The sequence below is a fragment of the Corythoichthys intestinalis genome, chromosome 3, assembly GCF_030265065.1.
Source record: "Corythoichthys intestinalis isolate RoL2023-P3 chromosome 3, ASM3026506v1, whole genome shotgun sequence".
NCBI classification, from domain to species: Eukaryota; Metazoa; Chordata; class Actinopteri; order Syngnathiformes; family Syngnathidae; genus Corythoichthys; species Corythoichthys intestinalis.
In genome coordinates this window covers 58,901,691-58,929,187 of record NC_080397.1, presented here as the reverse complement: position 1 = coordinate 58,929,187, position 27,497 = coordinate 58,901,691, and positions in this window count along the sequence as shown.

Here is a 27,497-nt window from a genome sequence, read left to right as displayed (position 1 = left end):
AAATCCCGTGGTATGATTTTTAAATAATAAATTTGCATTTAATTGCATGAAATAAGTATTTCATACATCACAAAAATCAAACTTGATATTTGGTACAGAAACCTTTGTTTGCTATTACAGATACCAAACGTTTCCTGTAGTCCTTGACAAGGTTTGCACACACTGCAGCAGGGATTTTGGCCCACTCCTCCAGGCAGATCTTTTCCAGAGCCTTCAGGTTTTGGGGCTGCTGCCGGGCAACACAGACTTTCAGCTCCCTCCATAGATTTTTCTATCGGGTTCAGATCTGGTGACTGGCTAGGCCACTCCAGAACCTTAAGATGCTTCTTACGGAGCCACTCTTTAGTTGCCTTGGCTGTGTGCTTTGGGTCGTTGTCATGCTGGAAGACCCAGCCACGACCCATCTTCAGGGCTCTCACTGAAGGAAGGAGGTTGTCAGCCAAGATCTGGCTATACATAGCCTCATCCATCCTCCCCTCAATACGGTGCAGTCATCCTGTACCCTTGGCAGAGAAGCAGCCCCCAAAAATGTTTCCTCTTCCATGTTTCACGGTTGGGATGGTGTTCTTGGGGTTGTACTCATCCTTCTTTTGCCTCCCAACACGATGAGCCGAGTTTAGACCAAAAAGTTCAATTTTGGGCTCATCCGACCACATGACCTTCTCCCATTGCTCCTCTGGATCATCCAGATGGTCAGTGGCAAACTTCAGACGTGTCTGGACATGCACTGGCTTCAGCAGCGGGACCTTGCGTGCGCTGTAGGATTTTAATCCATGAGGGCGTAATGTGTTTCCGATGGTTTTCTTCGAGACTGTGGTTCCAGCTCTCTTCAGGTCATTGACCAGGTCCTGCCGTGTAGTTCTGGGCTGATCCCACACCTTCCTCATGATCAGTGGTGCCCCACGAGGTGAGATCTTGCATGGAGCCCCATAAAGAGGCAGATTGACCGTCAACTTGAACTTCTTACATTTTCTAATAATCGCTCCAACAGTTGGTACCTTCTCACCAAGCTGCTTGCTTATTTTCCTGTAGCCCATCCCAGCCTTGTGCAGGTCTATTATTTGATCCCTGATGTCCTTACACAGCTCTTTGGTCTTGGCCATTGTGGAGAGGTTGGAGTTTGTTTGTTTGAGCATGTGAACAGGTGTCTTTCATACAGGTAACAAGTTCAAGCAGGTGCAGTTACGTCCGGTAATGAGTGGAGAACAGGAGGGGTTCTTAAAAAAGAACTAAGAGCCGAAATATTTACTAGTTGGTAATGTATCAAATACTTATTTCATGCAGTTAAATACAAATTTATTATTTAAAAATTATACAATGTGATTTTCTGGATTTTTGTATTAGATTTCCGTCCCTCACAGTTGAAGAGAACTTATGATACAAATTACAGACCTCTACATGGTTTGCAAGTGGGAAAACCAGCAAAATCGGCGGTGTATCAAATACTTGTTCTACCCACTGTAAGTAGGTGATAATATCTCGTTAAAGTCATGGCGTCTGTAATTCCGCTCTCGTCTCCAGATAGGGTTTTGCTGTTTAAGAAACATTTTTTAAAAAAATTCCCTCCTTTTAAAATGTTTTCTCCCCCCAGAAAATTGAGATTTTAAGTTTTCCCATTAGGATCACACATGCAATTTTGAAATTTGGCTAAATTGGGGGTCTCAGAGCAGAACTTCAAGTCACCTGAGTGTTTTCCGCCATGTTTTTTTTCCCCTCTTCGCTGGGCATTTTATGGCTGGTGCGACTTATACTCGGGTGTGACTTATAGTCCGAAAAATACGGTAGTCGAATAGTCTCAAAATATGATTCTAATTCACATAATAATACTATTTAAGACTTATTTTTTTATCCTGTCTTGCGCACTTTAAACCGAGGCTTATTGGACTTTTTAGTTTGTAAATGTTTGTGTGTCATTGTGCTGTCTATCTGCGGGGAATTGCATTAAATTACACAAGTGCTTTTATTTCTAATATAAAAACGCCAACACTCCTTTGGGGTTCAAACATCCATGGTACAGCATTTTAAAGAACTCATTGCATTTTTATTGTGATATTTCAACTTTGACAGCAGAAAAAGACATTAAATTGAACATAATTGATTTGGTTGTAATTGCTGCAGGCGCAATCTTCTGGTTGCGATTTGTTAAGAGACTTAAATGACTATAGTTGAGCCTGCTGATTAAAAATACGTGGACAACCCATTCTTAATCCTATTGAGAGACAAGTCTTAATCTTCAAAAGTTAATAATTTTGACTGTAAAAGCCTTAGATTGAATCCCAAAACCAGATTTCTGTCTTCTTTGTGATTCATATAGATTTTTGCTTTTTAAACACAATGGCAGAAACTGCACGTCATTGATTTATAATCACTTTTCTCAGCTTCAGAGAAAATGGCTTCAGTTTTTAGGTTTGTTTGAGGGAAGAGAAGAAAAAAATCTGGCACATTTAATCGATGTTTCATTTGTTGCAGTTGCTCAGCAGTTGAATGGGATTATCGTCCTCTTTGGAGACAGCAATGCAAATTTCTCTGTCATCTGCATAATTAATGTATCATATTTTGTTGTTTTCCATAATCTGAGCTAGTGGGAACATGCGGATGGGATGAAAGAATGGAGGCTCGGGGATCTCTGCGTGACATTTTTGTCCTCTTAAATGTGAGCAAGACAATTTAGACGGAAGAGGAACAATGATATAGTGTCTTCTGTCATGTTTTGACAAATTCCTAAATTATCCTAAACTGAGGACCTCTATCACATTGGTTTATTGGGCAGTTCTAGTGGTGTTTTCAAAACAAACCCGCTCATCTTTTGCAAAAAGCCACACACCCTCACACACAGCCACACCACTATCTTTCTTTGTCTCTGTTGTCAGTCATCATCAGCACCACCTACTATCTAGTGTGCACCAGATAGTTTCTAGTGTGCATCACCTACAGTCTGGTGTGCATTAGATGGTTTAAATTTATTTTATTTGTTGATTTGTTTGTAATGTGCACCACATACTATCTTGTGCGCACCAGATAGTTTCTAGTGCGCACCACCTGCTATCTGGTGTCCACCATATTTTCTCATACGCACCAGATGGTTTCTAGTGTGCACCACCTACTGTCTGGTGTATATTAGATGGTTTAAATTTATTTCATTTCTGTCAATCAGTTTGTAGTGCACACCACCTACTATCTGGTGCACACCAGATGGTTTGTAGTGCGCACCACCTACTATCTGGTGCACACCAGATAGTTTCCAGTGTGCACCACCTACTATCTGGTGTGCAGCAGAATGTTTAAATGTATTTTATTCCTGTCAATTAGTGTTTAGTGTGAACCTCATATGATCTGGTGCGCATCAGATTGTTTCTCGTACGCACCAGATAGTATATGGTGTGCACCAGAAACTATCTGGTGCAAACCAGATGGTTTAAATTTATTTTATTTCTTTCAATTAGTTTGTAGTGTAAACCAAATATGATCTGGTGTGCGCCAGATTGTTTCTCGCCGGCACCAGATAGTTTCTAGTGCGCACTACCTACTTTCTGGTGCAGACCAGATGGTTTCTAGTACGCACCACATACTATCTGGTGCACACCATATGGTTTAGATTTTATTTCTGTTGAGTGGTTGGGTTTGCGCACCACCTACTATCCGGTGCTCACCAGATGGTTTATAGTGTGCTCCACCTACTATCTGGTGCACATCACATACTATTTGGTGCACACTAGATGGTTTAAATTTATTTATGTCAATTAGTTTGTAGTGCGCACCAGATAGTATGTGGTGTGCACCAGATCGTTTCTAGTGTGCACCACTTACTATCTTGTGTTTGCACCAAATGGTTTAGATTTATTTTATTTCTGTCGATTAGTTTGTCGTGCAAACCACATACGATCTGGTGCGCACCAGATTGTTTTTCGTACGCACTAGACGGTTTCTAGTGTGCACCACATTCTATCTTGTGTGCACCAGATGGTTTAAATTTATTTTCTGTTGATTAGTTTGTAGTGCGCACCACCTACTATGTGGTGCACACCAAATGGTTTATAGTGTGCTCCACCTACTATCTGGTGCACATCACATACTATTTGGTGCACACTAGATGGTTTAAATTTATTTATGTCAATTAGTTTGTAGTGCGCACCAGATAGTATGTGGTGTGCACCAGATCGTTTCTAGTGTGCACCACTTACTATCTTGTGTTTGCACCAAATGGTTTAGATTTATTTTATTTCTGTCGATTAGTTTGTCGTGCAAACCACATACGATCTGGTGCGCACCAGATTGTTTTTCGTATGCACTAGACGGTTTCTAGTGTGCACCACATTCTATCTTGTGTGCACCAGATGGTTTAAATTTATTTTCTGTCGATTAGTTTGTAGTGCGCACCACTTACTATGTGGTGCACACCAAATGGTTTCTAATGTGCACCACATTCTACCTGGTGCACACCAGATGGTTTAAATTCATTTTTTGTCGATTAGTTTGTAGTGCACCCCACATACTATCTGGTGCGCACCAGATGGTTTTAATTTATTTTCTGTCGATTACTTTGTAGTGCGCACCACATACTATTCGGTGCGCACCAGATTGTTTTTCGTGCGCAACAGAATGTTTGTTGTGCGCACCACCTACCATCTGGTGCACACCAGATGGTTTCCAATACGCACCACATACTATCTGGTGCACACAAGATGGCTTAAATTTTATTTCTGTCGATTAGTTTGTAGTGTGCACCACATACTATCTGATGCGCACCAGATGGTTTAAAAGTATTTCATTTCTGTCGATTAGTTTCTAGTGCGAACCACCAGATTGTTTCTCGTGTTTCTAGTGTGCACCACTTACTCTCTGGTGCACACCAAATGGTTTCTAATGTGCACCACATTCTACCTGGTGCACACCAGATGGTTTAATTTCATTTTCTGTCGATTAGTTTGTAGTGCACCCCACATACTACACACGCCTTCAACATTTTGATTTTTTTTTTTTTTTTTTTTTTTTTTTTAAAAACCTGTCCTGTTCAGCTGTTTGACACAGAGAATGGAAGTCTAAGTGCCCGGATTCTGAACAGTTTTAATGTTTCACATTGAGAGTCTGACATACTCCCATTGTGATCATTCAAAATACCTTTTTATTATGACAAAGCAGCGAACAGGAAGGGATTATGGGGGGACAGAAGCAAAGAAATACAAGAGAAGAAAGAAAAGAAACACATACACAAACAACAACAAGAAATACATTGAACATCTAAACTAGTTACTAATATGCTGGTGCTATCGTCAGCGAGATGTATTTCCGGTTTACACCATGTGGGGGCCTATTGGCCAGTGAAAGAGGAGAATGGGGGTGGGGGTGTCTATAAGACTATAAGCTAAGTGATTGAAAGGGGTAGAGTGTACACAAATCAGTTCTGTGATCTAGAACCCAGTAATCGTGTGAATCTCTTATGAGTGTAAGCCCGTTGGCGACCAACCCTACGCCGCCGCATCGCCAATCCCGGCACCGGAACCCCCAACCCGAGCATGCCCTACCACATCCAGCAGCATGCAAGCCCCACCGGGCGTGCGACAGCCACGCAGACGGGCGGAGAAACCGCGCGGGCGCCAACCCAGGGCCACGGCCCCCACCCAGCCAGCCCGGGGAGGGAGGGCGGGCGGGGGGTTGGGGGGGCCATGCGCAGCCCATCCCTCCTCCCGCCACCCAGCAAAGGAGCCATCGTCCCCCCCCAGGACCCAGGGTGGTCCCCCGGGCCACCCGCGCGCCCATCAACCGGCCTTCAGGGATGGCAGTTTGATTATTAATGTTAACGAGCAGAAAAAAACGCCGTAATAGGAGGCATGTACGTAGCGGTAATGTGTAAAGACGACGAGCTGACGGACAATATGGCGGCTCCAGTCGGGGGGTGGAGTTGTGATGTCATGTGATTGGGGTCTATACACAGGCGGCAATCTAGTCCACCAATTGGATGACGCGCTGGCACACCGGGTGCACCAATAAGAACCTCGCGTTGATGTGTCAATCACGGTGCCGCCGCCAGACCCCGGTGACGCTACAATATTCTGACAGAATAGCCAACGACGTCATGCGTTAAGAGAGACAATAGCTAATTAATATTCTGGCCGAATGGTTAAGTTGACCGCCTCATAAACAGAATATGCTCACTCGCCACCCTGTGGTCTGGGGTGTGAATTGCAACCTGTCAAAATGACGGACGGTCTTCAGTTTTTTCCGTGACCGTTTTAAAAAACCGGTCAACGACGGAAAATATTCGGTTAACGCGATCCCTGTGCACCAGGTTGTTTTTTGTGCGCAACAGATGGTTTCTATTGCGCACCACCTATTATCTGGTGCACACCAAATGGTTTCTAATGTGCACCTAATTTTACCTGGTGCACACCAGATGGTTTAAATTTATTTTCTGTCGATTAGTTCGTAGTGCGCACCACCTACCATCTGGTGCACACCAGATGGTTTCCAATACGCACCACATACTATCTGGTGCACACCTGATGGTTTTCGAATACGCACCACATACTATCTGGTGCACACAAGATGGCTTAAATGTATTTTATTTCTGTCGATTAGTTTGTAGTGCGCACCACATACTATATGATGCGCACCAGATGGTTTAAATGTAATTCATTTATGTCGATTAGTTTCTAGTGCAAACCACCAGATTGTTTCTTGTGTTTCTAGTGCGCACCACATACAATCTGGTCCATACCAGATGGTTTAGATTTATTTTACTTCTCTCAATTAGTTTCTAGTCTGCACCACATACTATCCGGTGCGCACCAAATAGTATGTTTTTGTCCTCCTAAATGTGAGAAGGACAATTTGGACGGAAGAGGAACAATGATATAGTGTCTTCTGTCATGTCTTGACAAATTCCTAAATTATCCTAAACTGCGGACCTCTTTCACATTGGTTTATCGGGCAGTTCTAGCGGTGTTTTCAAAACAAACCCGCTCCTCTTTTGCAAAAAGCCACACACCCTCCTCACACTCAGCCACACCACAATCTTTCTTTGTCTCTGTTGTCAGTCATCATTCACACTGCAGGCATTAATAATACAAAAGCAGGCAGAAGAGAAGAGGAGGAGCGCTCAGACAGTTTGGCAGCTATGAGGGATTGGAATAAAGCCACTTGAAAGAATGTGTCTCATGTCTGTAATTCTTTTAGCCATTTTTAATGCTTCTGGCCTTCACAGCGAGGACAGCTTCATTGTGCTGCGCTGGACAAAGAGGCTACGACTGGACTGCAGGAGAAATATGGATAGAGTCCAGGCAGCCTAAGTTTTCCACTTGTCCGACAACTATATGAAACAAGACTGCAGACCAAAGCATTTCAAACTGTGTCGGATGAGTCTAATGAGAAACAACAGTCAGCAGAGTCAAAGGGATCAAATGAAAGTCTCTGAACGAATCATTATTTTTTCATAGTGACCGAAAGATGTAGGTCTCCGGTAATACTAGCCCTGGCAGCAGCAGTGACACTGAGACACTTCCGGAATAACAATTACAGTCTAGGTTGAATTTCGCTGCCTCAGTCAGCCGGCGTGTACTGTAAAATCCACAAAAGAATGTTTGTCAATTGATTACTAGCGTGCAACACGAGGGATCTAAGTCGAATGCTTAGGATAATCTCATTAATTATAGATATTTCGAATTAACGCATTGCGCCCGTTAAATTATTGAGAATCTATTTTGTGGTAGTTTTCAAAGAGACTGCTGAATTATTAATACCTGCAGCCATGACTGGGTTTCTTGGATGAGGATTGCTGCTACCTTCTTCAATTCTCTTCCACCTGCTCTTTCCTCACGCAGGCGCTTGGCCTTTATTAGAAGCAGACCTTTTTTTTTCTTTCCCCCTTCTCACTCTCTTGGCCACCACAGTAAGAGTATCTGAGCACATTTCATTACTGTTCGTTACACTAGAACCCCATATGTCACGCTACTGCCATGTGTTGCCTGAATGAGGCCTAATCGGGTTTCACAGTAAAGGCCAGTATTGAAAAGAGAGGACTTTCACATTTAAGACCAGGACAAAGCATAACTATGACGTGATGATTTAGATTGAATACTAACGCAAAAATACTGTGGCTCTTTTTATCATAAGCGGATTTTAAGGGGGGCTAGGTCCCCCTTGGTGGCCGACAAGTGTCATTGCATGAAATTGACTTTCCTAACTATACAGTGGGGCAAATAAGTATTTAGTCAACCGCCAAAAGTTCTCCTTAAAAAGATTTGAGAGGCCTGTAATTGTCAACATGGGTAAACCTCAACCATAAGAGACAGAATGTGGGGAAAAAAAAAACAGAAAAAAACAATCACATTGTTTGATTTTTAAAGAATTTATTTCCAAATTAGAGTGGAAAATAACTATTTGGTCACCTACAAACAAGCAAGATTTCTGGCTGTCAAAGAGGTCTAACTTCTTCTAATGAGGCTCCACTCGTTACCTGTATTAATGGTACCTGTTTTAACTCATTATCGGTATAAAAGACACCTGTCCACAACCTCAGTCAGTCACACTCCAAACTCCACTCTGGCCAAGTCTGGCGAAGGACACCAGAAACAAAATTGTAGACCTTCACCAGGCTGGGAAGACTGAATCTGCAATAGGTAAAACGCTTGGTGTGAAGAAATCAACTTTGGGAGCAATTATTAGAAAACGGAAGACATACAAGACCACTGATAATCTCCCTCGATCTGGGGCTCCTTGCAAGATCTCACCACGTGGCGTCAAAATGATAACAAGAACAGTGAGCAAAAATCCCAGAACCACATGAGGGGACATAGTGAATGACCTACAAAGAGCTGGGACCACAGTAACAAAGGCGACTATCAGTAACACAATGCACCACCAGGGACTCAAATCCTGCACTGCCAGACTTGTCCCCCTGCTGAAGAAAGTACACGTCCAGGCCTGTCAGCGGTTCGCTGGAGAGCATTTGGATGATCCAGAAGAGGACTGGGAGAATGTGTTATGGTCAGATGAAACCAAAATAGAAATTTTTGGTAGAAACACAGGTTCTCGTGTTTGGAGGAGAAAAAATACTGAATTGCATCCGAAGAACACCATACCCACTGTGAAGCATAGGGGTGGAAACACCATGCTTTGGGTCTGTTTTTCTGCAAAGGGACCAGGACGACTGATCTATGTAAAGGAAAGAATGAATGGGGCCATTTATCGAGAAATCTCCTTCCATCAGCAAGGGCATTGAAGATAAGACATGGCTGCATGACAATGATCCCAAACACACAGCCAAGGCAACAAAGGAGTGGCTTCGTAAGAAGGATTTCAAGGTACTGGAGTGGCCCAGCCAGTCTCCAGATCTCAACCCCATAGAAAATCTGTGGAAGGGGTTGAAAGTCTGTGTTGTCCGATGACAGCCCCAAAATAATCACTGCTCTAGAGGAGATCTGCATGGAGGAATGGGCCAAAATACCAGCAACAGTGTGTGAAAAGCTTGTGAAGAGTTACAGTAAACGTTTGGCCTCCTTTATTGCCAACAAAGGGTACATAACAAAGTATTGAGATGAACTTTTGGTATTGACCAAATACTTATTTTCCCCCATGATTTGCAAATAAATTCTTTAAAAATCAAACAATGTGATCACCCCCCCCCCCCCCCCCCCACATTATCTCTCATGGTTGAGGTTTACCCATGTTGACAATTACACGCGTCTAATATTTTCAAGTGTGAGAACTTGCACAATTAGTGGTTTACTAAATACTTATTCGCCCCTCTGTATATAGGTTGTAAAGCAATAAAACTGCAACAAAAATGAATGAAATGAAAAATATTAAAAAATATATTTTATATATTTTATGTTTATTATAAAATGTATACTTTATATTTATAAAATATTTTATTTTATATATTTTTTAAAAAACAAAACATATAAAAATTTTGACCCATTATAAAAATGTATTTTTCGAACAGATCATCAGATCTTTGCATTTAATTTTCAAAAAAAAAAAAAAAAAAAAATTCGGGGGGCAATTTTATTTTTCAAATTAGTTTTTTCTTTGATGGAAAATACATTTTTTGATTAAAGCAACTTTTTGGGGGATTGAAATGATTTAGACACAAATATCCTCCCCATAATATGGCCCAAACACAAAAAAGGATTGCTTCAATCAAATCAAACTTTTTCAATGAAAAATTAGGTGTTCAAATGCAAATTTTTTAATCTCAAATATTTTTTTGCATTCAAAAACGTTTTCTATGATTGATTTAAAAAAAAAAAATATATATATATATATTTTTTTTTCAAGTAACTTATATTAAGATTGAAAAATAAAGAGCCAAAATGTGGCCCGGACACATAATCCACATTACTTCACTCAAAAAAAAAAAAAAAAAAAAAAGAAAAATAGCTTTCACAAGCATTTTTTTGAGTTTCAAATTCATTTTTGCATTCAAACATTTTTTTTGATTGAAGCAACTTTTTTTTAATAAAAATATATTTTGATTGAGGCAACTTTTTTTTTTTTTTTGATTGAATGATAAAGACCCAAATCTACCTCCATATGGCTCCGCCCAGGGGATACAATTTTTGACTGGGGTAACTACATTGGCATGACAACGGCGTGCATACCATATTCAATGGTTGATGATCTTGGTGAAAAGTATTGCCTAAGGAGCCTGATTTAGAATTCCCCTCAAGATGATGGGAAACAAAAAACGCTCATTATCAACTTATTATAAATATTCTTTTAAGTTAATTTTATTGCTGACACTGCATTTCGGGGTCATCAACATGTTGTGCCCCCCCAGCCCCAAAACTCAAACTCCGCCTATGCTTTTTATGTGTGTTAACGGAGCCGTGGGAAGCTTATCAGTCTAATACTTGTCCCTTCGCGCAGCTTCTCGGAAGGTCACTCTGAAAATAAGTCAGGGTCACTAGCTGTCAGCGGATCTTGATGTACAACACCTTTTAACTCGCAGCATTTCCATTTATCCAGACGGTCCTTATCACCTCTGAAAAAAGAATGATGCCGCAGTGAATAACAAACTCAATAAATCAGCTCCTAATGTTATTTTTGATAACGTATCCTTAAAAACGACATGACAAATTATCCGCTACCTCTGGTGACCTGGTGAGTGTCTCGTTATATGATAATGATGATGATATTGAAAATCATAGCATAACTTTTGGTTTCACCAGCTTGACAGACTGTTGGTAAAAGTGTTTTGAGTAAGTATGACTTAAGCAAACGCATGCTAATATCGCGACCAGTGTTGTCACAAACGCGTTACTAAGGCTAGTTTCATACTGATGGTCTTAAAGTGCGTACTACAGGATAAAAAAAGTCTTAGATAGCATTATTGTGTGAATAAGAGTCATATTTTGAGATGATTCGACTATATACAACAATTTAGCAAAGCGCAGATGATGAGAAATTAGTCTTTTAATCTGCCAATTAGCCACGCCTACCATTATAGGGCTTTAGCGTCCCCAACAGGTGGATGACGTCAGCAGGAGAATGGGCTCATCGGTTTTACTATTCAGCCCATTGAGGGGGAATTATTCAGAACAAGGAAAATGTCATTGTTTCAGTCTCTCTACGCCAATATTTTTACAGGATATTCTTTTCATCAAAGTATTTTTCCCCAATAGCTAAATAAATGTCATGGTCATCACAAATAAGTCTTGTGCTAAATGGAATATGAAATAATAAAAATGCATTTATTCAGGACGACATGGCAAAATTACTCCATAATGGTCAAAACTGTCAGCTTCACCTTTACTGTCGCACATCCCCAACGATATTTCATGCCACCTAAATCGGGACTATGTCATTTCCCTTCCCGGGCTTCGGAGAATGTAAACAAACCAAGAGGCATGACAGCTAGCCAACATGCTAACCCGAACCGAGGGATGTTTCAAAGTCTTCGAAGCGGAAAATCGCATATAACTAGCCCGGAACATTTCACATGACAATTGGGTTGTCGATTGTCTTCGCCGATCTGCAACCCGCCTGGCGGCGAACAATTTAGAGCTCGTCGTTCCCCCTGCTGAGGGCAGAAAGCTCGTTTGTGGGGAAGTGGCTGGACAATGACCGATGGAACAAACCGGCCAACGACAGAGGAGGGTGTAGCTGCCAAATGGTTGACATGAATATGGCAAAATAATGCTTTACTACACGGCAAAGTTGTAAACAGCAGGAGACCCATAGGAGGGCGGCTGCAGTTGTTGTGCAGCTAACATGACAATATGTGTATGAGGAGAGCTTTTTACATGCCCATCCATGATCAAACGTAAGTAGTCCTTTATTTAAAGAAAGTTTGTAGTAGGGTTGTTCCCATCATGTTTTTTTGCTCCCGATCCGATCCCGATCGTTTTAGTTTGAGTATCTGCCGACCCGATATTTCCCGATCCGATTGCTTTTTTTTTTTTTTTTTAATTCCCGATTCAATTCCAATCATTCCCGATAATTTTTCCCGATCATATACATTTTGGCAATGCATTAAGAAAAAAAAATGAATAAAACTCGGACGAATACATACATTCAATATACACTACATAAGTACTGTATTTGTTTATTATGACAATAAATCCTCAAGATGGCATTTACATTATTAACATTCTTTCTGTGAGAGGGATCCACCGATAGAAAGACTTGTGACTTTGTATATTGTGACTAAATATTGCCATCTAGTGTATTTGTTGAGCTTTCAGTAAATGATACTGTAGCCATGCCCAAATGCATGATGGGAAGTGGAACCATGACTGTACGTCGTGCTACCAATTGATATGTCTTCTCTGCGTTGGGAAATAACATAAGGTGTTAAGAACAAGATCAATTGCTACCTTGCTTCCCCAAATTGCTTCCCATGATATTTCTAATCGTAGGGAAAGGGATTGTAAAGCTTTAGCCAATTTAAAAAAGGCTCCAAAGGCTGCCAACCTTCACTCTTCTCATTTTACGCTGCCTTTTATCTCTCTATATAGGTAAAACGGCGCCATCACAGATAGAGCGCAACAATGCGTGAGTGGGTCGTGCAGCGAATGCATTAATTGCGTTCAATATTTTAACGTACATTTAAAAAAAAAAATTAATTACCGCTGTTATCGGGATGTGATAACCCTACCTTAAGCCAAAACTAAAGACTCTGGATAAGTGTAACATATTGTGTCTGTAACGTTAAATTAACTATTTAATTAAAAAATATGTATATATTAAAAAAAGGCATGGCCGATATTTTTTTGCTGATTCCGATACTTTGAAAATGACGTGATCGGACCCGATCGATCGGGATGCCAATTGATCGGGTCCGATCTCTATCTCGATGCCGATCGATCGGGTCATCTCTAGTTTGTAGTGTTTACTTTGTAATCGCTGTATTCGCGGCTATTTTTAACACAAAGTTGCAATTTCTGATCGGTTGGAAAATTTGACAGAACACCGGGCACATGAAGAGGGAAATAAGTCGAGTACTAGTCCTTCTCATAAAATTAGCATAATGTGATAAAGGTCATTATTTTCTGTAATGTACTGATAAACATTAGACTTTTAGATACTGTATTTTAGATTCATTACACACAATTGAAGTAGTTCAAGCCTTTTATTGTTTTAATATTGATGATTTTGGCAAAAAAGTCAAGAAAAAACAAAAATCCCTATTTAAAAAATTAGTATATTTCATCCAACCAATACAAAAAGGGTTTTTTAATACATAAAAAGTTACCCTTCAATTAATTATATCAGCTATGCACTCAATACTTGGTTGGGAATCCTTTTGCAGAAATGACTGCTTCAATGCGGCGTGGCATGGAGGCAATCAGCCTGTGGCACTGCTGAGGTGTTACGTAAGGCCCAGGATGCTTTGATAGCGGCCTTAAACACATCCACAGTGTTGGGTTTGGTGTCTCTCAACTTCTTCACAATATCCCACAGATTCTCTATGGGGTTCAGGTCAGGAGAGTTGGCAGGCCAATTGAGCACAGTAATGCAATGGTCAGTAAACCATTTACCAGTGGTTTTGGCACTGTGAGCAGGTGGCAGGTCGTGCTGAAAAATGAAATCTTCATCTCCATCAAGCATTTCGGCAAATGGAAGCATGAAGTGCTCCAAAATCTCTTGATAGCTAGCTACATTGACCCTGCCCTTGATGAAACACAGTAGACCAACACCGGCAGCTGACATGACACCCCAGACCATCACTGACTGAGGGTACCTGACACTGGACTTAAGGCATTTTGGCATTTCCTTCTCCCCAGTCTTCCTCCAAACTCTGGCACCTTGATTTCCGAATGACATGCAAAATTTGCTTTCATCTGAAAAAGTACTTTGGACCACTGAGCAATAGTCCAGTGCTGCTTCTCTGTAGCCCAGATCAGGGGCTTGTGCTGCTGTTTCAGGTTCAAAAGTGGCTCTGGCACACACCTGTGCACGGTGGCTCTGGATTTTTGTACGCCAGACTTGGTCCACTGTTTCTGCAGGTCCCCCAAGGTCTGGAATAGACCCTTCTCCACAATCTTTCTCAGGGTGCGGTCACCTCTTCTAGTCGTCCAGCATTTCCTGCCACACTTTTTCCTTCCCACTGAGGTGCCTCGATACAGCACTCTGGGAACAGCCTATTCGCTCAGAAATTTCTGTGTCTTGGCCTCTTGCTTGAAGGTGTCAATGATGGCCTTCTGGACACCAGTCAGGTTGGCAGTCTTGCCCATGATTGCGGTTTTGAGTAATGAACCAGTCTGGGAGTTTTTAAAAGCCTCAGGTATCTTTCTCAGTTGTTTTGAATTAATTCGTTGATTCGGATGATTAGGTTAGTAGCTTCTTTAGAGTACCTTTTCATGATATGCTAATTTTTTTAGATAGAGATTTATGGTTTTTCTGGACTTTTTTGCCAAAATCATCAATATTAAAACAATAAAAGGCTTAAACTACTTAATTTGTGTGTAATGAATCTAAAATACAGTGCCCTCCATAATTATTGGCACCCCTGAAAAAGATGTGTTTTTTAAGCTTCTAATATATATATATATTTAATTCAAATAATATGGGACCATAATGGGGAAAAAAAAAAGAGAAAAATCCAACCTTCAATACAAGTGCATTCATTCAGTGGGGAAAAAATCCCACATAAAGAAAAAAATATTTGACATCAAATAATGTGTGTCACAAATATTAGCACCCCCTGGTGTTAGCGCTTTGTACAACCCCCTTTTGCCAACAAAACAAGGTTTTGGGACTGAGATGGCCATGGGAGGAGCTTGATTTTGTGTCTGGTGAACCATTTCTGTGTCGATTTGGCCATATGTTTAGGGTCATTGTCTTGCTGAAAGACCCAGTGACGACCCATCTTCAGCTTTCGGGCAGAGGGCAACAGATTTTGTTTTAAAATGTCCTGGTATTTCAAAGCATTCTTGATGCCATGCACCCTAACAAGGTTCCCAGGGCCTTTGGAAGCGAGGTCCTTTGAGGTGCTTTTCAGCACGCCAGACCCACTTAGAGGCTGGGACTGTGTGCTTTGGTCAGATGAGACCAAGATTGAGCTTTTTGGCAACAAACACTCTAAGTGGGTCTGGTGTGCCACGAAAGATGCGCATGCTGAAAAGCACCTCATACCCACTGTGAAGTATGGGGGTGGGTCATTGATGCTGTGGGGCTGTTTCGCTTCTAAAGCCCCTGGGAACAGAAAATAATGAACTTTATCACAATATGCTAATTTTTTGAGAAGGACTAGTTTAGTGCTCTCTCGGCGGGGGGATGTGCGACAAGCCACTGGTCGTCGGCCGAGGGGACAAGGAGCATGTCAGTCACAAAATGCAAGCCACCTACATATCAAAATGATCCCAGTATCATAATACAAAACACGATGTTTACTCACTTCCTCGTAAGTCCCATGGTCCCACAGTAGTCGGGCTTGTTTTGGCCAATTTTCACCGGTGAATGGGAACCTTTTGAAAGCCCAAAAAGGCTCACACGCCTCTTCCTCGTATAGCAAGACTTTTCTGCAGCCGTTTGGCTGGCGTGATACGAAAAATAAACGAATTAATCCTCAAAATCCGCTGAATCCTTAGTCCTTCTCATACAGTACAACAGTACGGCTGTTTAGTGAAGAGGACATGTCACAGCGCCCTCTTCCTCAATACAAGACCGAAGCCGGAAGTCTGTCATTTTCGTAGCGCGGAATTAAAAAAATTGAATAAATATATCGATCGCTTCTTCACACATCCAAGTTGTCCATTTCATTCAGGAGCATAAAATACTGCGTGTATTATGAAATAAACATGCTTTTTCGTGTCACAGGCACTTTAATGCACAATTCCTATTTTTTGGTCTTTTTTTTTTTTTTTTTTGTGTGCCCGTTCAGACTACATTCGTCTATTGAACCCATTCAAGTATTACACATGCGCAGTAACTCGCAGTCCGACACGCGCTGAGCAAACTTACCCACATATGCAGAAGCATCAAAACATATGACTACACATGCTGGCTGTATGTCATGCCAGGGTGATCATATTTTGAGTTCCTAAAAGAGGGAGATTAATAATCACCGCTTAGTCTTAGACACGTTTCCTGACAAAAACGGGCGTCACCATTTTTGATAATTTCTGCTCCGAACCTACAGTTTAGACAAAACGACATGAAGTGCGGTTGAAGTAAGCAGTGTGTTGGCAAAGTTAAAACTGCACAATCAAACCAGAGACCGAGCCATGATGCACTTTATACAATGCTTCTCATCAAGACATTTCTTACTAGGTGTGTGTTTTATAGTGGGATGGGCAGCTTAAAACCACTCAGTGATTGGGCGGCACCTCACACCTCACTTAAAATGTTTGGTAAAAATGGGTTTCAATTGCTCTTTAAGTGTCCTTAGGCAGAGGGTTCATTTATTTTTTTGCCTCCATCTGTCATTGTTTGCATTCTATCCACATTAAAATACGAAGACCTATAAACGTTTGGGTGGTTTTAGTTAAAGCAGACAATGTATTTTCATCTGTGTGATTTTGACAAAGATCAGATCACATTTGACGGTGACTTTATGCAGCAATGTGAGAAATTCCAAAAGGTTCAGATTAGGGCTGCAGCTATCGAATATTTTAGTTATCGAGTAATCGACTGAAAATTCTATCGGTTAATCGAGTAATCGGATAAAACAAATATATTTTTAGGTGAAGAGTAATTATAAATATACGTGAGAAAACAAGACATTTCATCTAATCTTGAACCATTTTCAGTCAATCAATGTCTTTATTTTCGATGTATATTGTTGAAAAACTCAGATGTAACTAGAATTAAAAAAAAAAGACTAATTATATATACCTCAAAATGCCGTTACGCTTGATAACACACATCACTTAAAAGTTAGGATTTTTTCCCACGTGTTTCAATTGAATTTCTATTTCTGACAAGACATTTTTAAGTTCTAGTTAAGTTTTAAGTTAGTCTAAACTGTAAGTCCTGATAGGATTTTGAGTTTATGCAGTGTTCAAAATAAATGTATGATACAGACTGTATTGGAGCACATTAGGGACCAGTGCTACTTGGTGTTTTATCCAGCAATGACTACTGAGCTAAAATTGATAGTTAGCATTATTGAGTTTTAATTTTACACCCTCATCCCTCCACATCGCTATGTTATGTTAAAGCCTGTATGTAAGACACGTTAGCCACGCATCGACAGAGGTCATAATTAATAGAAACCTAGCCCTCCGCAGGGCTAACGTTACGTGAGCTAGTGATAGTAATGTTAATCTTATTTATTAGCGCTTAGCGCTCTTTATTAGCGATTAGTGCTGTACTGCTTTAAGATGGCGGCTGTTTACTAACGCTGCCCTGACGGGGCCGAGCCAGTCATTTCGCATCGAGTTCAACATACATGTGATTTCTATGAGACTCATCAGACGCTACTTGCTACCAACGTAGCATCGTACGGGCTAGTATTTAGCAACGTCGGCGTCGTTTGTAGCGGCTGTCGGCTGCAGTAAGTTTTTTTTTTTTTTCCTTCTTCTTCCTCTACGCACGTGACATCAGCGCATTGTCCCGCATTAAAATTAGTCCGAGCAAAACGTGATGCTTAGAGCTGTCAAAATAAACGATTACTCGAGGTGAATAAAATTACTCGGATCAGTTTTTAAACTCGAGTTAGTCGAGTTGCTCGAGTATTTGTTTCAGCTGTAGTTCAAATACTTTTTCATACCACTGTATTATATTGTAGCATCTACAAGGACAACACCAACTTGGTGGTGATAACGCACACTCAGCAGGGAAAATAGTACATTATTTTCAATAAATTGTACCCACCTGGACGCAATGAACTGTACGTCAAAAAAAAAAAGTTGCCCGAGAGTTTGACTTATTGACTCCCAGCCATTTTCACCGGAGCAAGGCCCTTCGCTTCCAGCCGTTTTACTGGATTTTGTCTGATTTTGCAAGGCCCACAGAAAATTCTGTTCTATTGCTATATAAACCTGGAACACATCAAAAGAAAGATTTGACACTCTTCGTTTGTATCTTTTTCTATTCTTTAGAAATCAGCATTAGAAAATAGTTTAGGTTGAGCAATTTTCCAATTTCTGATGAAAAAACTGAGAAATTGAGCTTTTTGTGAAGGTATACATTTCAAACATAACTTTGACTGTAACACAGCTATTTTTTTGCTTTAGTTGCATCCCAAACATCTGAATGTTTTCCTTTTACAAAATAACATAAACAACAAGACAAATATAGCTTTTGATAGCAAAGTAACAATATATTTACACATAATTTACTGAGAGATGACACTGTTGTCGCCACGACAGCCGAGTAAACTTTTCCCTTATCGCCGCCTGTCTCATAAAGATGTATTTTTTTTTTGTCTCTGCGGGGTCTGCTCGGCGAGCAGCACGGACTCAATGGCATCGTCCGCTGCACTGGTGGTCCCGGTTGTTCTGCTCGGTCGTCCAGCGCCTGGCATCCCGGGTGTCCTCTAGGTTGTTCTCCATTCGGTCGTCTTCCACTGGCGCCCCGGCTGAGTGGCCCCGCCGTTCGTTCCGTTGAATTGGGTTGCGAGTCTTTCCAAATGTGCTACTGCCCTCCAGTGGCCAGTTTTATTGCTTTAAAATGGATTTTCAGCATTGTGCTTTGGAGCTAAGTTGCATCAGAACCTAAAGTTGTCTCTTGTGAAAAAGACGTATAAATAAGTGTTGAGGTAATTATCGAGGTTTGATTAAGTATTTACTTGATTGATTGATTGAATATTTGCTTGTGCTCATATGTACCATAAATAATACATATTGCCATATTTTTCTTATTAATATAACCAGTAAATGATTATTGCTTGCTATACCAGGTTGTAGTATAATGCTTAAGTGTTACAAAGAGTAAAAGAGGGTCGGGATGACAACTGCCTTGCTTCATGGCCGCATCATTGCGTAACTAGACCTTCCGAGACATCTTCAGCACCTGGCGTCTGGACTTTCGTCTAGACCTTCGAGGACAATTTTCCATCCGAGGACATCTTCCATGGCCGCAGCGTTGCATAACTGAAGTGTCTGGGTCATTTTGACTGTTTACATAATTGTTTACATGAGCCTTTGCTTACACACGTGTACTCACTTAGTTCCACCTACATGCACACACATATCCAATCAAAATCACATGGGTGTCTCCAGCTTGCTTCCCCCCTCCCTCAGGGCGGCACCCATTTTGTATTAGGACAAACCTCAAAATAAATGTACCAAGGAGGATTTTTTCTTTAGATCAATTTTGGTGACTGTCACTAGTCACTCTTTTGCTCTCCTTGGCCAAGAAAACTGAGTGTCTTCTCTCCTTATTTCTGGGTAATTTTACCAATGTCTACCTAAGGATCTATTTTTGATATTTTTGAACTTGACATTTATTTGGTCCTTCGAGTCGGATTCCAACCAGCGACCTAAGGATCTATTTTTGATATTTTTGAACTTGACATTTATTGAGGGACACTGAAATGATTAAAAATAGAACTTATTTATACGTTTTTTGGGAGCAAATGAGTTAATTGTACCCACCTGGACGCCACGAACTGTACGTCAAAAAAGTTGCCCGAGAGTTTATGATGACGCTCGCCATGCTGATGCTAACGAGAACACAAATCCTATGCTAACACTCAGAGCTACCTAGCCAATCATCGTGTTTGCAACTGTGTCACGACCCCATTTCATCCTCCCTCTCCGGCTCTGCTCTCTACAGGGCAGGCAGGCAGGCAGGCAGGCAGGCAGGTGGATGTGTGACAAAATCGGAGAACTCGCGTTTTATTCAACCAAATTGTAGCAATGCGCCCCTTCACATTCTCAGTAACGATATCGGCGTTGCAAAGATGGGAAAACCAATAAGATTACTCACTACCAGTGTTGTTAATAACGGCGTTAGAATATAACGGTGTTACTAACGGCGTTATTTTCTTCTGTAATGAGTAATCTACTTAATTACTTTTCTCATCTTGGCAACGCCGTTACCGTTACTGAGGCGGGAAAGGCGTGCGTTACGATGTTGGTTGACTGACGCGAGAAAAGTCTGAAAAAGACGGACTCACGGAGACGAGAGAGCAAAGCAGGAGTGGGGAGGAGGCAAGGGAGTGTGACGCCGTCGCAAATGCGATGCTACTATGCTTGGTGGCTCCAATAATGCCTGACTGTAGCCGATAGCCTACAGACTACGCCCACATGATGAGGCCTCTCTAATCTTTTTCAAGTAAGAGAACTTGTACAATTGGTGGTTGACTAAATACTTATTTGCCCCACTGTAGCTTAACTTACAATAAAGTATAAAAAAGACAAAGTGGATCACTTTGCCTGAATTAAAAAAAAAAAAAAAAAAAAAAAGTCACATCCAATCTGTAAGAATACATTCACGGTTACATTTTATGACCATTTAATAGTGAAAAATAAATTGTAATAAAATCAATCAATAAATAATAATACGTTCAAATAGCCATTTAACCGTAAAAACAAAAATTAATCGAACAAAAACAACAGTGTCATTGGACAGTGGGACAGTTTTTATTTTTTGCTATTTTGCACTGAGCAACTTGGTATGCCACCTTATATGATGCTAACAGTGCTCGCGGGTTTACTGATGTAACACTGTGAAACAAAGCCGGACGATTGAATATTCGGCACGTCTTGGCTGAAAAAAAATCAAGTGGCTTATCAATGTGAGTGGGGTCTAATGTTTATAAGTGACATTTGATGTGGCTTCCTGCTGTCTGTTGCAAACATTTTTAGACACAGACTGGTCTTTTCTCATCTCCCACTGTATTAAAAGTCAAAGCCAAACGCTACATACGCTTGGGCTACGTTTATACTACAGGTCTTAATGCACGAATCCGATTTTTTCGTGTTTTTCAGACTCGAGTGAGGCACTAACTTGACGGTCTGAACGTGACAAGTCTCATAGAACTGGACCATTTCCAAGCCGATCTGGTTCACTTTCGTATGTGGTTCAAATCCGATCTGGGGAACATTTTTCCAGACTGTCGCGGCGGTCTGTACTGTCCAGTCTCTCAAATCGGAATTCATGCAGCAATTACGTCATCAAAAAGCGAGAGAGACGCTACGGTAGCAGGGCAGCTGTGCGTCATTAGCGCCTAGCTTGCCTTGAACACGGCTTTTTAGGAAGGATCGGACTTGACAACAGTCATAAAAAAAAAATAAAAATGGGTTGAGGATAAGCCTGAGAATGATCGGTTTTCTGTCTGCTCCATAAAAGCAATATTTCAACATTGCTTACACGGCTGAGAGTCAGGGCAAACTGCCCGTATGTGCGTGTGACATGCACGGACAGTGCGTGCATGCTATCGATCCATATACTTTGAATATAAGCCTAAACTGGGATTATTATGTCCTCTTTTTAAAAAGAAATATATGATATCCCTGGAATGACGGATGACAGCCAGCATGTGTGGTCATTTATTTTGATGCTTCTGCGCATGCGGGTCGTCTTCCTCAGCGCTTGTCGGACTGCGAATTGGTGCGCATGCGTAATACTTGAATGGTCTCAATGGACAAAGGCAGTCTGAACGGGCACGCCAAAAAAACAGATTTGACAAAAAAATCGGATTTGTGCATTAAGACCTGTAGTATGAACCTAGCCTTAGTCATATTTCCTCGTCTTAGATCGTCATATCTCCAGTGCTCTTTGCTGTGTGCTCTTGTTTTGTTCAAAAATACTGCACACACTTTGAAAATGATACATTATTCTAGTATGGCAAAAAAGTATGTTCCCCGAGGTCACATGTGTCACCCCTGGCAATGATCTGTGCCCCCTTAGGGGGGCCCGCCCCACTATTTGAAGGTACTGTATGAAAGAAATATCATTCTACAAAGCTCTCGTTGTCTTGGTGTCCCTGGACAAGACATTGGCTCAACCTACGCTTGTGAGCAGGCATTCAGCATTAAAAATAATGCGAATTTACTGACATGCACCGGGGATCTATCCTGAGAATTGCCACAACTGAACTTCGACCTGACTTTGATAGACTGACAAAAAAAGGGAGCTCAACAACACTGTTCTCACAGCAACTGAACATGAGTTTCTTCACTGATTTATTTATATTAATTCACACAAATATGCCATCCATCATTTCCTGGCCTAGCCCCTCTGTCAAATTTCTTGGCGTTAGTTTAAAAGTTTCCCCACCTCTAATCAAGATCAACTGTAGAAACAAAACTGGTGCAATCTGCAAACTGTAAGACCAACCCATTAATGCTTCTCCACAGGCTTATTGATTAACAATCAGTGTTGTTGCCGCAAAGAGCAGTGATGCAACCATCCATGTAAACTACAGTTTCTTCAGTGGGAATAGAAGCCAAGGTTTTATTTTTTTTTCCCACAGCTGGTATGCATTTGTTAAATCCTGAGCTGTTTGCTGCTTTTTATCCTTGATCTTAAATTGCTCATCGCGATTCCATTTTTTGTCATGAAGTAAATATGTGATGATTGGAGAGCATTTCATGGCTTTTTGTGTGTTTATCTGCTCTCAGGAGAGAAAAATCTAATATCTGTGGCAATGCATTTTCCGTGACCAAAAAAAAAAAAAAAAAAAACCTCCAAAATATAGACCAGCATCAGCAGCAGCAGAACCATATTCTATTTTATCAAGTTGCAGAAATTATTAGATCATAATTAGAAATAGCCATAACCTCCCTTTAGTTGCAGTACAGAGTAATAATTAGGGCTGTCAAAATTATCGCGTTAACGGGCGTTAATTAATTTTTTAAATTAATAACGTTAAAATATTTGACACAATTAACGTATGCCAGCTCGCACATTGCCTTAAACAGATTACAATGAGGCCGTTTATGGACATTAAGAGTGAAGAGAATGCCACCGGCCGCTTGGGGGCAGCGCCGTTCCATACTAATGTTATTTCTTCTAAACGTGGGAGAATTAGTAGTTGTGAGATGTTTATGCTGTATGCACAATGCAATGCAAATTGCTATTTGTGCTCCACACATATTTCGGGAAGTTTTCTTTCTTTTAGTTGCAATTATGTGTCTCTTGTTTTATTTTGGGTAAGATATGTTCAGAGATATGTATTTTATAAAGGCGAGTGGACACAGGCGTTCTTTGGACCGCGCCGTTTATTGGCATAAGCTTCTCCTTCACAACAAACATACCGAAATTTTCGGACTATAAGACGCTACTTTTTTCCTTCATTTTGAATCCTGGGGCTTATAGTCCAGTGCGGCTTATTTGTTGATTTATTTGGGTTAATGGGCAATACGTCAAAAGACCATCATAATTATGACATGACACTATCATGGGCATTACTGAATGCTTATGACAGATGTTCTTAAGTGTAATCTGGCGAATTATGTCACTAACTCCGTTTATGTCCAGCTCGGATCTTTAAAATCCATTCAAAAGTGAGATAATTTGCCGCATAACCCTAAATGACATCTGTTATAAGCATTCATTAATGCTCATGACGGTTTCATGTCGTAATTATGATTGTCTAATGACACTGTCAAATAAAGTGTTACCAAATACCATAACTAGCAATTAATGAAACAACTGGAACAGAAAATGAAGAAATAATTTGCACAACTGTAGCGCTCCAATGCATGCTAGGAGGCATGTTGGATGAAAAGAATGTTGACAGCAGGTGGCAGCAGAGGTTGACTGTCTCCCCAAAAGGAGCAGTGATGGCCAAATGAAACTTCTTGAAGCAAAGAAGCTTTGAACCAATTGGCTACAAAGCTTCATGGTGGTTCATTTGGTCTTATGTCTTTTGATGTCGCTGTAAAATAAAATGTTACCGGTTAATATCTTTTGGTGTAAATATCCCATAATACAGGACAGCTGCGGCTTATAGTCCAGTGCGGCTTATCTATGAACAAATGCCATTTTCGTGCCAAATTTGAAGAATGCGTCTTATAGTGCGAAAATTGTGGTATCGTTTAGTGAAAGCACAACAAAAATAATATTCCTATCCCTCTCAAAAAAAAATAATGTTCACAAAAAGAAAAGCACTTCAGTCTATAGTAATGAGGCCCTATTCTCACAGTTAAACAAGAATGCAAAATGAACTGGCATTCCATATCAAAATAGCTATGCAAAATACACGTAAAACTTACTCAGACTTTGGTCACTCTATTCTTATTATTGTTATTTTTATTCCTCTTATTATTGTTATATTAACTCTACTTTTGATTGAAAATTTTACAAATTTTATTAAAACGAAAACATGAAGAGGGGTTTTAATATGAAATTACTATAACTTGTAACTATAACATTTGTCTTTTAAAAACTACAAGTCTTTCTATCCGTGGATCACTTTAACAGAAAGAATGTTAATAATGCCATTTGTGGATTTATTGTTACAATAAACAAATACAGTACTTATGTCCAGTATGTTGTATGTATATATCCGCCTTGTGTCTTATCTTTCCATTCCAACAATAATTTACAGAAAATTATGGCATATTTTATAGATGGTTTGAATTGCGATTAATTAATTTTTAGGCTGTAATTAACTTGATTAAAAATTTTAATCGTTTGTCACCCCTAGTAATAATACTACAGTTTGGTGGTATTCATAGACAGTGTTGGGAATAATGCTGTTATAAATAACGTCGCTACATAACTGCGTTATTTTTTTCAGTCATGGAATAGTCAAATTATTTTTTCCGCCGTTACAATGCTGTTACCATTACTGACGGTCAAAAGCGGTGCGTTACTTACTCTGAATAAATTGAAGAAACTCCCAGATGTAGCGAGTCTACTCTGCTCTTTTTTTGTCATCCAAGACTTTGGGTGCGTTCAGGTTCGAGAATAGCGCACGTACTTCTTATGACTCCAGGCTGTTTGTCCCTGCTCATTCAATTAGACAATGTTTTCCAAAGCTTGCTAACGTTTCTGTGTTTGCTACACCTGAATGCTAGCCTCGTTCCCATTCCCCACTGTCAGCCAGCAAGAATGCTGCTTCCATCTTGAGGACGGCAGACGCTTTGAGGGTGACGGGAGGAGTAGGGAGACGGGGCTACCTGAATGCACCCCTTGGATAGATGCGATAGAAGTGATTGTGATTGGCTGAGGGTTAGTCATGTGTCATGGTAAGCCAATCAGAGCCGGTGTTTTCACACACAAACCGGAACAGCAGGTGCGGCAAACACACACACGCAAAACAGATGCAGAGGGATATGTTGGCAGAGCATTCAGAGGAAAATTTGTCCTGTACGAGGTGGAGATATAAACACTATTTCAACTTGGTCGAAATTAAAGGAAAGAACGTGCATGTAAAGTAGGCCTGAACGATATTGGAAAAAACTATTGCTAAGATTTTTTGGGGGGTTTGCGATATATTATGATATTATTTTGCGATATTAAAAAAAATACACACATATATATATATATATATATATATATTTTTTTTTTTTTTTTAAAGATATTTTTACTAGATGACTTGAATAGCTGTTTGGAAAGACTTTGGATGACTCATCATGACCACAGTGTACAGTATTCCATCGTTTTTCGAGGTTAATAGGGACCACAACCCGCCGCAATAAGTGAAAAACCGAGAAGTAGCGCCCCCCCCCCCCCCCCCCCCCATTTTTTTTGCTCAATGTATTTATTCAGATCTAGCACTGGAAAGAGATACATATAAGACATGTTTTTAGTCACTTTTTTCCCCCCAAAGTATGATTTAAAAAAATAAATGCTTTTTAAGCACTTCAAATGTAATAATTATGATCAGTTTTAAACATAACTGTCCCACTGAATCATTTTTAATCAAGAATAAAGTACTGTAGTAGAAAAATGCTTGGCTTTATTAAATGCTTCTGTTTACCTAACATGGCTGTGACTCTTGGAGTGACATGTAGAAATTACAAACTCCTCATAATCACTTCTGGCGTTTATTTTATATGTCTCGAACGTCTCCACATCCTCCCCCCTCCCCACGGACACACACATTCATTCCAGTCTGCGCTTCCTTGCAGAAACTGTTTAACAAGTTAAACGATGATTGACAGGTTGCTGCGGCTTCTTTGGCCAGATCAAAGCCATCGTTAACTTTAATAAGCAAGTGCCGCAGTGAGTGAGAGCTGGGAAAGGGGGCGAGAGAGGCTGTGCAAGCGAATGAAGGAGAACAAAGGTTTGTGGATTGGAGGGAAAAAAAAAAACTATCGCTCATGCGCACATCGCGATGGCGATGTTTAAACGATATATCGTTCAGGCTTAATGTAAAGTGTATTTTATATCCCGGGGCAAAGCTTTTGTCGACATCTGTGGGAAGCAATTCAAATCTGCTGAAGCACCTAACAACTACACACGGTAACACAAAGCTCGTGGCGAAAAATCTTACTGTTTATTTTTGTTGCACTTCAAGTGTGGGATAAATCTGTTGCTGGTGAGGTGCAATAAATATTACAAGGTTCTATAACACAACTACCAGTCTGCTCTTCTCTATTCAACTAACTCGAATACTGCTCAGAAAATTTCAAATTCTTGGACATACAACAACTTCTTTTTAAAGTAACGGAAATAGTTACTTTCCCTGGTAACTAGTTACTTTTACTATAGAGTAATTCAGTTACTAACTCAGTTACATTTGGGAAGAAGTAGTGAGTAACTATAACTAATGACTTTTTTAAAGTAATGTGCCCAACACTGTTCATAGACTTCATGATATATTGATATGACACGGGGTGTATTTTCAAACACTTCAAATATTTTCAAAACCAAAGCTGCTACCGACCTAAAACTAAAATGGGCAACGAACTTAGCCATATATGCAGCGGCATCAAAATATTCAAAGTATTTTTTTTTTTATATATAGGTATAACAAAACTTAAAATGGCTATAAAATTCTCAGATTTTACTCTAGATACACAAAAATCACCAAATGCAGAGATACTCATATTTTCAGGATCAATAGCAATATTTAACATATGTTTTTGCCCAAAACAGAAACTTAATTTTTTTTTCACCAGCTAATAAATCACTCAATTTTCACATCAGAAACATAATACTAGAGGAAAACATGCAGAATCAATTATAAATTTATCAATACATTATTAATC